Source organism: Phoxinus phoxinus (assembly GCF_949152265.1).
Source record: "Phoxinus phoxinus genome assembly, chromosome: 8".
NCBI classification, from domain to species: domain Eukaryota; kingdom Metazoa; phylum Chordata; class Actinopteri; order Cypriniformes; family Leuciscidae; genus Phoxinus; species Phoxinus phoxinus.
In genome coordinates this window covers 12,146,659-12,156,923 of record NC_136883.1, presented here as the reverse complement: position 1 = coordinate 12,156,923, position 10,265 = coordinate 12,146,659, and the positions used below count along the sequence as shown (strand labels likewise).

Genomic DNA, 10,265 nt, shown 5'->3' with positions numbered 1-10,265 from the left:
TGGAAAAGGGGTAATAGCGGGCTACAACGTCTTCCTTTGCTGGTGCTTCAAACTGAGAGCAGACTGGGTCTGGCACCGGTATCTGCTTGAGCTGACTGACAAAAAAGTTCTGGGTCAGGAAACACCACATTCAAAACCAGGTGCATCAGCTCATCCACATAGTCTGAAGGCAAGAAAATATATTCTTTGGATTAATAAACAAAACAGCCCATTTATAAATTGTCATCAACATTCACTCTTAATTTTTTTTTTTTTTTTTAGTACAGCTTCACATGTATATGTAAATCTTATGTTCACAGATTAAGGTCAGATAGGTTTGAAAAGTCTGTTTATATGGTGTTTTACAAGTCCAAATAATTTTCATTGTACATCTGCATTTTATATTGAAATGTATCAAGTTATTTTTATATATATTTTCTCTGTTTGATCAGTGTGCAATAATAAATAATTTATAAGTTAACTTACTGAATGTCGGGTGTTCTTTCAGTGGCTTTACTGTACATGTCCCTTTTCTTCCTTTTGGCCAGTAAAGTTTGAATGAAGGCTTCCCATCAGCCTGCCTTTGTGGACGGTCAGCGTTCTCGTTATAGTGCATCGCTGACAGGTAGAGTCTTTGGAAAGAGAAATTCACAAATGTCGTCACTGTGTATTACGGATGTTGGGTCTCAATGTTTGTGAAAATGTTCCATATCGAGGCCCAACATCCGTAATACACAGTGACGACATTTGTGAATTTCTCTTTCCAAAGACTCTACCTGTTATTATTATATTATTATTTACCTGCATAGCATTCCCAAGAATGGAAATGGCTCACTTTTTGGAACAAATCGAATGACCACTGAGTGAAAAGCCTCCAGCGATGACGTTTGGTGATGGGGGCTTAGCTTTGACACGTCTTTCAGGACTCTCTTGCTCGTAAACAGCTTCTCCAACTTATAATGAACTGGTGTTCCTAATAGTTTGATGAAAAAAATATTGGACAACAACTTTGAGCAATTTTATGACAGTGGCCTACTTGGTGAAGATAAAACAATGGATATAGGTCAAGCTGTGTTCATACTTATAAACCAATAAAGTATAACAGCTATGTATAGTTTTGAAAAGTAAATTTTCACCCTTTTTTATTTTACAACAACACATATGGAAAATTATGTAGTTTTTAATTCATTATTGTTGTTTGTAAAAACGGGACTCCACCAGAAGCTATATTTAGCTTATAAGAATGGGGACCACGTACAAAATACATATATATTCTAAATATAATTCCGGCTTCTACTAGAACGAAATATGATGAATTTAATTTTCTTTTAGAGTTATAGATATACTATTGCATTTGAACCAGGTATCTGTTTTATCTAATTCATAAATTACAATATTTTATAGGCCATTTGGATTTGTGTGTGACCAGAATAAAATTACCTGCTTTCAACCATTTGTCTTTGCCTGTCGACACACGTGGAGCAGGGGGTCATCGTGGTTATGGAGGAATGAACTTGAGAATTCAATGACTTTTTAACAATAATGTTGTATGTATGATGTAATACTTTGAATCCTGGCTCTGTTAATTTTATCCACTATTAATTTTGTATGTATACATACTATGAATTTTCTTTCAGCAGATACGTATGAATAAGTACATAAGTGTATATATATATGTTGGTATTTGTAAATTGTAGGTTCTTTTCTTACCTCTGGCTTTGATTCGACATCATCTTCACTTATGTAAAATAACTCCACTGAAGAGTTGGTACATTTCAGTTTTTCATAAAGGATTAATGCATTGGGGATGTCCTCTCCATGTTTGATGGCTCTGTCTGCTGATCTCTTTAATGCTCCACCAACACCATCTGGTGTCCCCTTGCCGTGTCCTGCCTCAAAGTAATTCCAGTTGATATTTTCAAATCCTAGTTTATATGGTTCTGTGGAAAGTAGGTATAAGTTCCCTTTCTGCCGATATTGAGTGGCTGGCCCGTCACTGAAGAACTGAAGTTTTTTAACTTCAGGGTACCTTTGCCTTATCATACCAAGTACTGGGTCAAGGTGGGCCCAAATAGCTGTAGGGTCATGTCGTCGACTTGGAGAAATGGAGCAGAAGGCAAGAGGTGACTGGTCTTCAGCAGTGTAAAGTATCCCTGTATGGAGAATTGCCTGTTGGTGCGATCCTCCAAAGTGGACTGCTTGAATTTCTTGGCTGTATTTGCACAAGTAATTTTCACTAAAATCAATATGCAGCATGCACTCATCTGGTTTTAGGGTCTCCCTGATTTGCCTGTAGGCTGTGTATTGCCATCTGATGTTGAAAATACGTTGCTTAAATCTGCTGAGCCTTTCTTGAAATTGGCTAACCAGGTCAGACTCGGTTGTTACGAGATCTCTTTTGACTGTAATCATGGAGGATTTGTCTTCTTTATGGATCCTTTCTGTGGTCCATTGAGCTACACAAACTACACTTCTTCCCCAGGTTGTTTAAAGGTGCCCTAGAATGTGAAATTGAATTTAACTTGCCATAGTTAAATAACAATAGTTTAGTACATGGACATGACATACAGTGAGTTTCAAACACCATTGTTTCTCCTTCTTGTTTAAATCTCGTTTTTGAAAAACACCCCTGAAAAACGGGCGAATCTCCACATAACACCTACTGTGACGTAACCGATGGGATCATTAATATGTACGCCTCCAAAATTTGTATAAGCCAAGCCCTTTCAGAGATACGGTTGTAGCACCATTGCCAGATGTTGATCGATAAAGCATACATGTTTCTATTTTGTTGACTTATTGCATGGCTAAGAGGTTTCTTGACATTTTGCTAAAACTTAGACAAAACAAAGACTTTGTGATTTAATGCATTCCAAAGTGCCTTCTCCCTTTTTCAGAGACATTAAGTGCGTGCTGAAAGCTTTTAGCTGATTCTGTGCTTAGATAAGGTGAGGTATCCTGGGGTTTTAATTTAATTTATCGTCGGGTGAGGACGTACACCCCGCATCTGGGTTCTTTCTCAGGGACCCCCGTAGTGAAAGTTCCCTTCATGTATTGTTATAAGCCGCACGCACATATACAAGACCATATGTTTTACACCCATGAGGTCAAAACAGGTCACACACGTATCCCCTTCGTCTCGCACACACCCACACAGTGGGGCGAGTAACAGAAACACACGCACAGAATTCTAAAAGTGAGAAAAACGTTGTTTTGTGAGAATGCAACATTCTGTTTGAAACGGCGATTAACAAGCATGCAGAATCTGACGTAGAATGTGCGTTCACCGGATGAAAACAACCAATAGATGCGCGTAATACTCAAAAAAATCAATATAGTTCTTTTTAACATTATCTAAACGATAGCAAATTTGGTATGGTTTTAAATCAGGAAATTAGACTAATTCGAATCTGTTTTGAGAAACAAATTATTATGCATTATTAAACATTTACCGATGTGTAGAATAATGTCAGGATAAACTCTAACCTCTTCCCACGCGCTGAATAGGCGTGCCATACAGACAAAGGGATTCTTGGCGCCGCAGAATCCCCACTCGTGATTGGCTCCCAGACTCAGAATGGGCGTGCTCCGGTTTCATTCATATTTTGGAGACGAGCCAAAGAAGACGTTCGTTCTATCTTCCTCACTTCTGCACCACTATTCTAGTTTACCACCCTAGTCTCTGATTCTAGTCTAGACGGCTAGTCTCTCTAACTCTTAGCTTTAACTCCGCTTCAAGAGAGCCTTGCTCTCCGTTTACTTTCCGTTTCTAAGACTAAGTCTTTATTTTATACAAGTTTAAAGCTACTTCCTTGATCCAGCGTTTTAACGAGCGAAAGCTTAGCGTCTCCACTCTGCGCAAAACCAACCACGTGACGCATCCCGGAAACCCTCGAGGCTCCAAAAGAAACAACACGAGCACCAGACGACTTTCCAACGACAACACAGTAGGCTAATTCTGAATCTGATCTTGAAACAAAGCTAGTTAAGGTTGTCTGAGAAATCCTCCGGTCTCTTGATTAATGAAAGTATTCCTTAAACTGTGTAATCTCTCTCTCTCATCTCTCTCATATCTCTCTCTCTCTCTCTCTCTCCATCTCTTGGTTAATATCGTGTTATTATATATACACGCTACGTAATCGTTTTATAATCATTTGTTTTGTTTATGCATATTGTTATACTCTTGATCGTGTAACCTACGTACTTTTAAAGTGTCTTTTATTAAACTTCATTTTAATCTTCGTATGAATTTGTGTTTTATGAATCCATAATCTGAAATCCCTGAAAATCAGATCTTCTATGCTACCTTTTAAAAACGCTCTACCACACTTTTAAACATTGCATAGTTTAAATATTTCCAATCTTATCACTTGGGAGGTAAGTTATCTCCATTATGGCCATATGGATGTAATCTTGCTTGCCAAGAGCTAGACGGATCGAAGTGTTGAGGTAAATATTATGTGTATACGCCTTAGTGCTTAAAAGTTGTGTTTCCAAGTACGACTGATTAAGATCATTCATTTTCTCTGTATGAATATTGTCCGGAGTAATCCGGATACATATTCATATGGTCAAAACGGTATAAGCCCATATTTGGGAACCATTTTAGAGCGTATGCAAATGATATTCATCAAAACCATGATTACTTAATTTCCCATTTGAGTGCTAATTTCCCCAATTTATACTCAAAGTCAGTATTGCTACACGGTGCTACACAGAACTGCGCTGCGCAGGTGAAGCACACACGCACACAGACACACACACACGCACGCACGAACGAACGAACGCACATACACACACACACGCACTCACACACGTGACTGAAGTTCGTACAGAAAATAATGAATAAACTTACCACTCCGAAACGTCCATTTGCATTCTACAAACAACCGCTTGTTCCTCAAACTCTGCATCGTCGTCGGAAACCGGCTCAAACATATACGGTTGTACACCGAGTCTCTCCATTTGCACGTCGGACCTGTTTGCTGTGACTCTCTGAGCTCTTGTAATGAGCCCGCAGTGAAAGAGCCAATCAGAGCAGAACTCCTCATTACTATTCATGACCCTTCCAAATAAGGTAAAAACAGACCATTTCATTCTAGGGCCAATTTATAGGGTTGGAAATTGACCTGTAAAACCTTTTCTGGACATTTTAAATGGCTTTTTAAGCCACATACCCTCTATGTAGATATCAGGGACAAAATTAAAATATTATTTCAACACATTCTAGGGCACCTTTAAGGGTTTGATATGCATTGAGGAGGCACTCCCTACACTCGCTGTAAGCACATGCCTTTCCCTTTGAATCACACACGATTGAATCTGCCATTTCTTCTATACTTTTGGTAGACAATATACCACGACTGTGGAGGACATTTGCCATGAGTTGTGTGTTCTCATGTGTTTTGCACAAACATGTGTTCCGGTCAGCCTCTGTGGGTGTAACAACCCAAAATGGCCTAAACCGGCAAAACGTGCTGTATGACAGTTGGCCATGTTGCTCAAACAAAAATTTTCTGTGTAGATTTTTCAATGTGTCTGTGAGTAATCTTTTTTGCATTTTTTTCTTTTGTCGTGTGATTGTTTGTTTGCAGCCTGGTGTCATACGGCTAACATCATCACAGAGATAAAAAAAATACCTCACTTTCCTCTTGATCTCCAGAGCTGCACCTCTTTTCTCTTCACGGTTGCACAAAGATCCACACCGAGGGTTGCATTTCTTTTTTTGGAGTAGCCAAATACCATTTGTGTGTACTTCTGGAGTTTGTACTTTTTTAAATACTTCCAGAAGTCACCCTGGCAATCAGTTGTCTTTCTCTCTCAGTTTTTGCGTTTCTGTATTTTTGCCTGATATTCTCAACCAGGGTGGTGTAAAATAGCAGGGCTCTCATAATGGGTAACCTAACTTTTTGGCCTCTTACCAATTCCCTGACTTTTGAGTGAGGAGACACTGATGGTTCTTGTCTCTTCATCCTCCTGTACCTCTTTTTGTATTTTTCTCCTTTTCTCTTCTCCTTTGCCAGTTTTGCTTTCAACTCTTTCAATTCTTTCATAATTTTCTTCTTTCTCGAATCCTTTCTCCTTGAAGGCGTTGCCTAGAATACATAAATTATTGTCAGGTTTTTAGGACAATCACTGTTGATTAGGCTTATTTCATCCCTAACTAAATTATTCAACTATAACCAGGGAAGCTATTTTGTAGGTATAATATAGGTATTATATAGGTGACTATAATTAATAAATTAATAATAAATAATAAATTAGAGTTATGATTCCTTCATATTATTTCCATACTACATTTATACTAACCTTGAGGGACCTAGCTGTGGTGGACAGTCCAGCTCCAGTGGTTCTGGAGATGGAGGAGGAGTCTGCAACTCCACTATTGTCCTGGCTTTATCTCTGGCAGCTTTCTTTGCCTCCTTCCATTTTTTCTTTTGTGAGTGTTTTCCTCTCTCTGTGAGGTCATTAATAGCTTTCTTCTTCCCTGTATCTCTATCTTTCCTCCATCTCTCCCTTTCTTTCTTAAGGTATGCCCGGTGTTTTCTGTATTGCCGTGCACTTTCTGCCAGTGCGGCATGAGGCATGTCCTGAGAACAGCAAGATTTTTCTATAAAATGTAATATAACATTTCTATAAATTACAATATTAACTACAAATGAATGCTATGGACATTTTGGAACAACGACAGGGTGGACATTTTGAGCTTCTATTAGCTTACAACAAACTGTGACTAGCTAAATGGTTAGTCTGGTTGTTGAAGAGAATTTGGTATATTTAAACTTACTTTTTTTTTTTAAATATTGTATTTTAAAGGGCACCTATTATGACATTTAAAATGTTCCTAATGTTGTTTTGGGAGTCCCCAACAACAGTTTTACATGCATGCAATGACAAAAAACACTTTTGTTGTCATATAATTGTCATGAACTGCTCCGAGACACGAAGGTGGAGAATCCAAACGCAGCTTTATTAAGGGGTAATCCAAAGAACAGGCAGGGTCAAACACAGGAAGGCAGTCCGTACAAACAAACACACAAAACAAGCAGGGGTCAGAGGCAAAAGAGTAATCCAGGGAACAAGGCAAGAAATCCAAAAACCAAGAAAACCGGGAGAATGCTCAGAAATGCAGTGTGACACTAAAAACAAGACTTCGCAGTGAGTGAATGAATGAACAAGGTATAAATAGACAGACTAACAGGATGAGACACAGGTGAAATGCAATCAGTGAATGAGGTACAGGTGAATGTGATCAGTGACAAGTGATGATGAGTCCGGGCAGAGAATGATGGGAGATGTAGTCTGTGAGTGAATGATAATAGTCTTGATGTGGAGTGCCCTCAGGTGGCTCTCAAGGGCACTCCAGCTGGTGACCGTTACAATAATATGCATTTATTTTTACCTGATTTGCTCACCAACTCCCAAATGATTCGTTCAACGACTCATTTTTCCAAACCCCTCCTTTGCACGACGCTAATCTGCGTTGATTGGTCAGATGACCCAGCAGTGTTTACATAGATAATACTTATTGTTTAACACGGAGTACAATGATGCTTTTATCAATTAAATTGTGTTATAATAATGATTATAGTCCACTGCTTTGTAGTTTGTAGTAAAAAACTAAAAATAAGATAAAGAATTTAATGTTATGTTAGCGAGCATAGCCCAGAGTTCATATTGTAAAAGCACAATCAGTCTTTGTTTGCATTAGCCCGATGCATAAACATAACGTAAAAAAAAAAAAAAAAAAAAAAATTATGCAGTTACGTTACGAGGTATTAGGCTACTCTATTCTTTAAGACAACTCCGAAAACAACGACGAACACTTCACAATCACATATATCAATACAATTGTCATTGAAGACCTAGAAGCTAAACGGTGCTTACACAACAAACAAAATCATTATTAAGCATGCTACATAAAACATAAAAGCAACAATTATTAATAACATTTACAGGTTGTGATACGGAGGAGGAAGCTGATGCAAATACACTTGGAACTGAACCTTCCTTCAATATCAGCCGGCTCGCGAATCCAAGTTTGATTGCATTTAAGTTGGTAAAGCAATCGTCTTCAAAACGGCGCGAACAAAGCACAAGCCTCGGACTATACTTCTGTGGTATAGTTGTATATATGAATTGTAGCCACTTAGTCTTCAAATGCTCCTCCTTGGGCAGATGAAAAAAGTTGGCTTTTGAGCCGCACTTCAGAACACAGCGTCTCGTCGCCATGATGTTTTCCCTGCTGGCCTTGGAACGCAATAAGTGGGTGTATCGTATTTAAATAACTTGACAAGTTGACGTCATCTAGTCAGAGAAAAAGCTTCGGTCTTCTAACGATTCATAAAAATGACTCCCGAGTCGACTCTTACTTTTAAAAGACAATAACTTTATATCCGGTGCACTTTCATATTTCAAACTTTTCAGGATGTTTTTGTTCACTTAGATCTATGTTACACACTACATGAAAGGTAAATTTAAAATTTCCATAATAGGTGCTCTTTAATCACTTCTAGTATATTTTATGCCGACAGGGAGGACATGTTAAGCTTTGGCAAAACAAGTAAGCAAACTCATATACAGGAAATTTGTCAGTTGGAAAGTCAGCAGCTTACTCACCTCAGCAGTTGAAATTCCCGCCACTGAAGAGATAAAAAAATGGGGATGGCCTTTTCTTAAAGAGGCAGATTCCGCAATACGACAGGGTGGACAACCATTCAAGGGACATGGACAAACTCTTCTTTTTTATTAAATAAAAATATTGTTTTTATTACAAAATGATCAATACACTCAATTTGAGTAATATCTTATTTAACAAAATATTAATAGGAAAATAAATAAAAACATTTTTATGATTTTACTATTTTTCGCTTTCAAATTTAATGAGCAGTGCCTGGGACATAGCAAAATAACATGCATCCTCTTATACAAAACTAAAAAAAAAATCTTGAAAATGTATCTAAAGAGCCAAGTAATGCTTCTTTTATGAATAAAAAACGTACCCTAATATAACACACCCTTTCATAGTCATTCGTATGTTAAGTTATCATGGCAAATTAGTTATTTATGTTCAGGACACCAAAAGGCACCCTACAGTGATATTGACCCTATTATGTATTGTTGGTTAACATTTATTAAGTATAGATGCCGGTTATCATCACTTAAACATGTGTATACTGGCGGGTGACACTAGGGGGCAGTGGGGAGCCGTGGGGCGTTTCACTTGTTCACATGAAGAAGTCACACTGCCAACTATATTTCAACACTGTGGCCGTTTCTCAATACCAAGTACGCAAACTTTGGACTTGCGTACTTGGTAGTTCATACTTGCCAAGTTCGACTTAGGAGAACAAACTCCCGAGGACGGGAGGACATAAGTCCGGTTATTCTGCAAATGGAACAGCGGCGTTCTTGATCGCGTCACTCAGCACGCTCTGGCTACTCCGGGTATCTTTTTATGTATATTTTAGGCAACAATAAAGTTAAATGTCAGTTTTAATGATCTGATATCCAGTATAAAAGTATAAGTAAATAAAAATAAATAAAGCAAACAATTCAGTCAAACATAAGTCAGCTTAAAATAGCCTAAAAATAGCTCAAGTTAAATAGCCTAAATATATAAAATTATGAAACTTCACTTTGCCCTCAGCCAAAACGATTTGCCATGGAACCACCACAAGAGCAGAGCAACACACCAACCCTCAGACTTCGTGTGACTAAGACCAGAGGCTAACACTGCTGCCCTCCTGCCACCCGCACTAGGTCAGTCTGAAACCCTCTTCAAGCTATACCCCAGCAAACACATTTCCATTGTGGCAACGTCTATGGCACGTTGCATTTCTGCTATGGCAACATCGCTGTCTACGTGCTCGCAACATTGTAACAACGTAGAATTGTAAGACAAGACAGGGCTGTAGCAACGTTGTTACGTGACATTCAGCAACTGAGAGATGACGTTCTGATAATTTTTTTATATGCTGCTAGGTATGCCTATAGATATCCCCCATTTAGCATTTTGTTAGATAATTATATACTTTTTAATATAGTTTATCCTTATTATTATTGAATGGGGCTATCAGTGAATTAGCCTAATTATAATCAACACCTGCAAGTGTACACTTTGAAGAGTAAAAATGACAGAAGGTTTTTTTTAAAACTGCATAAGTTAATCAAATTGCACTTCCAAAAGTCATAAATTTGTGAAAAAAAAAAAACTAATATACAAATGTACTTTAAGTATAATAAATAAAACATAAAAAGCAAAGGCAGGTCAGAACATTTAATGA

General features: G+C 38.0%; 1 long non-coding RNA gene across 2 annotated transcripts; it reads right to left on the bottom strand.

Moving 5' to 3' along the window:
* Nucleotides 1–19: 19 nt before the first annotated feature.
* On the bottom strand, nt 20–2,529 carry LOC307002918. Of its 2 annotated transcripts, XR_013798581.1 has the most exons (5): nt 1,690–2,529; nt 1,420–1,443; nt 781–952; nt 466–611; nt 20–163 (listed from the first exon to the last, which is right to left on the bottom strand). It is a non-coding gene; the product is annotated as an uncharacterized lncRNA (long non-coding RNA). The 2 variants fall into 2 exon arrangements; XR_013798582.1 differs by lacking the exon at nt 1,690–2,529 and having other exon boundaries at nt 781–1,507.
* Nucleotides 2,530–10,265: the final 7,736 nt, after the last annotated feature.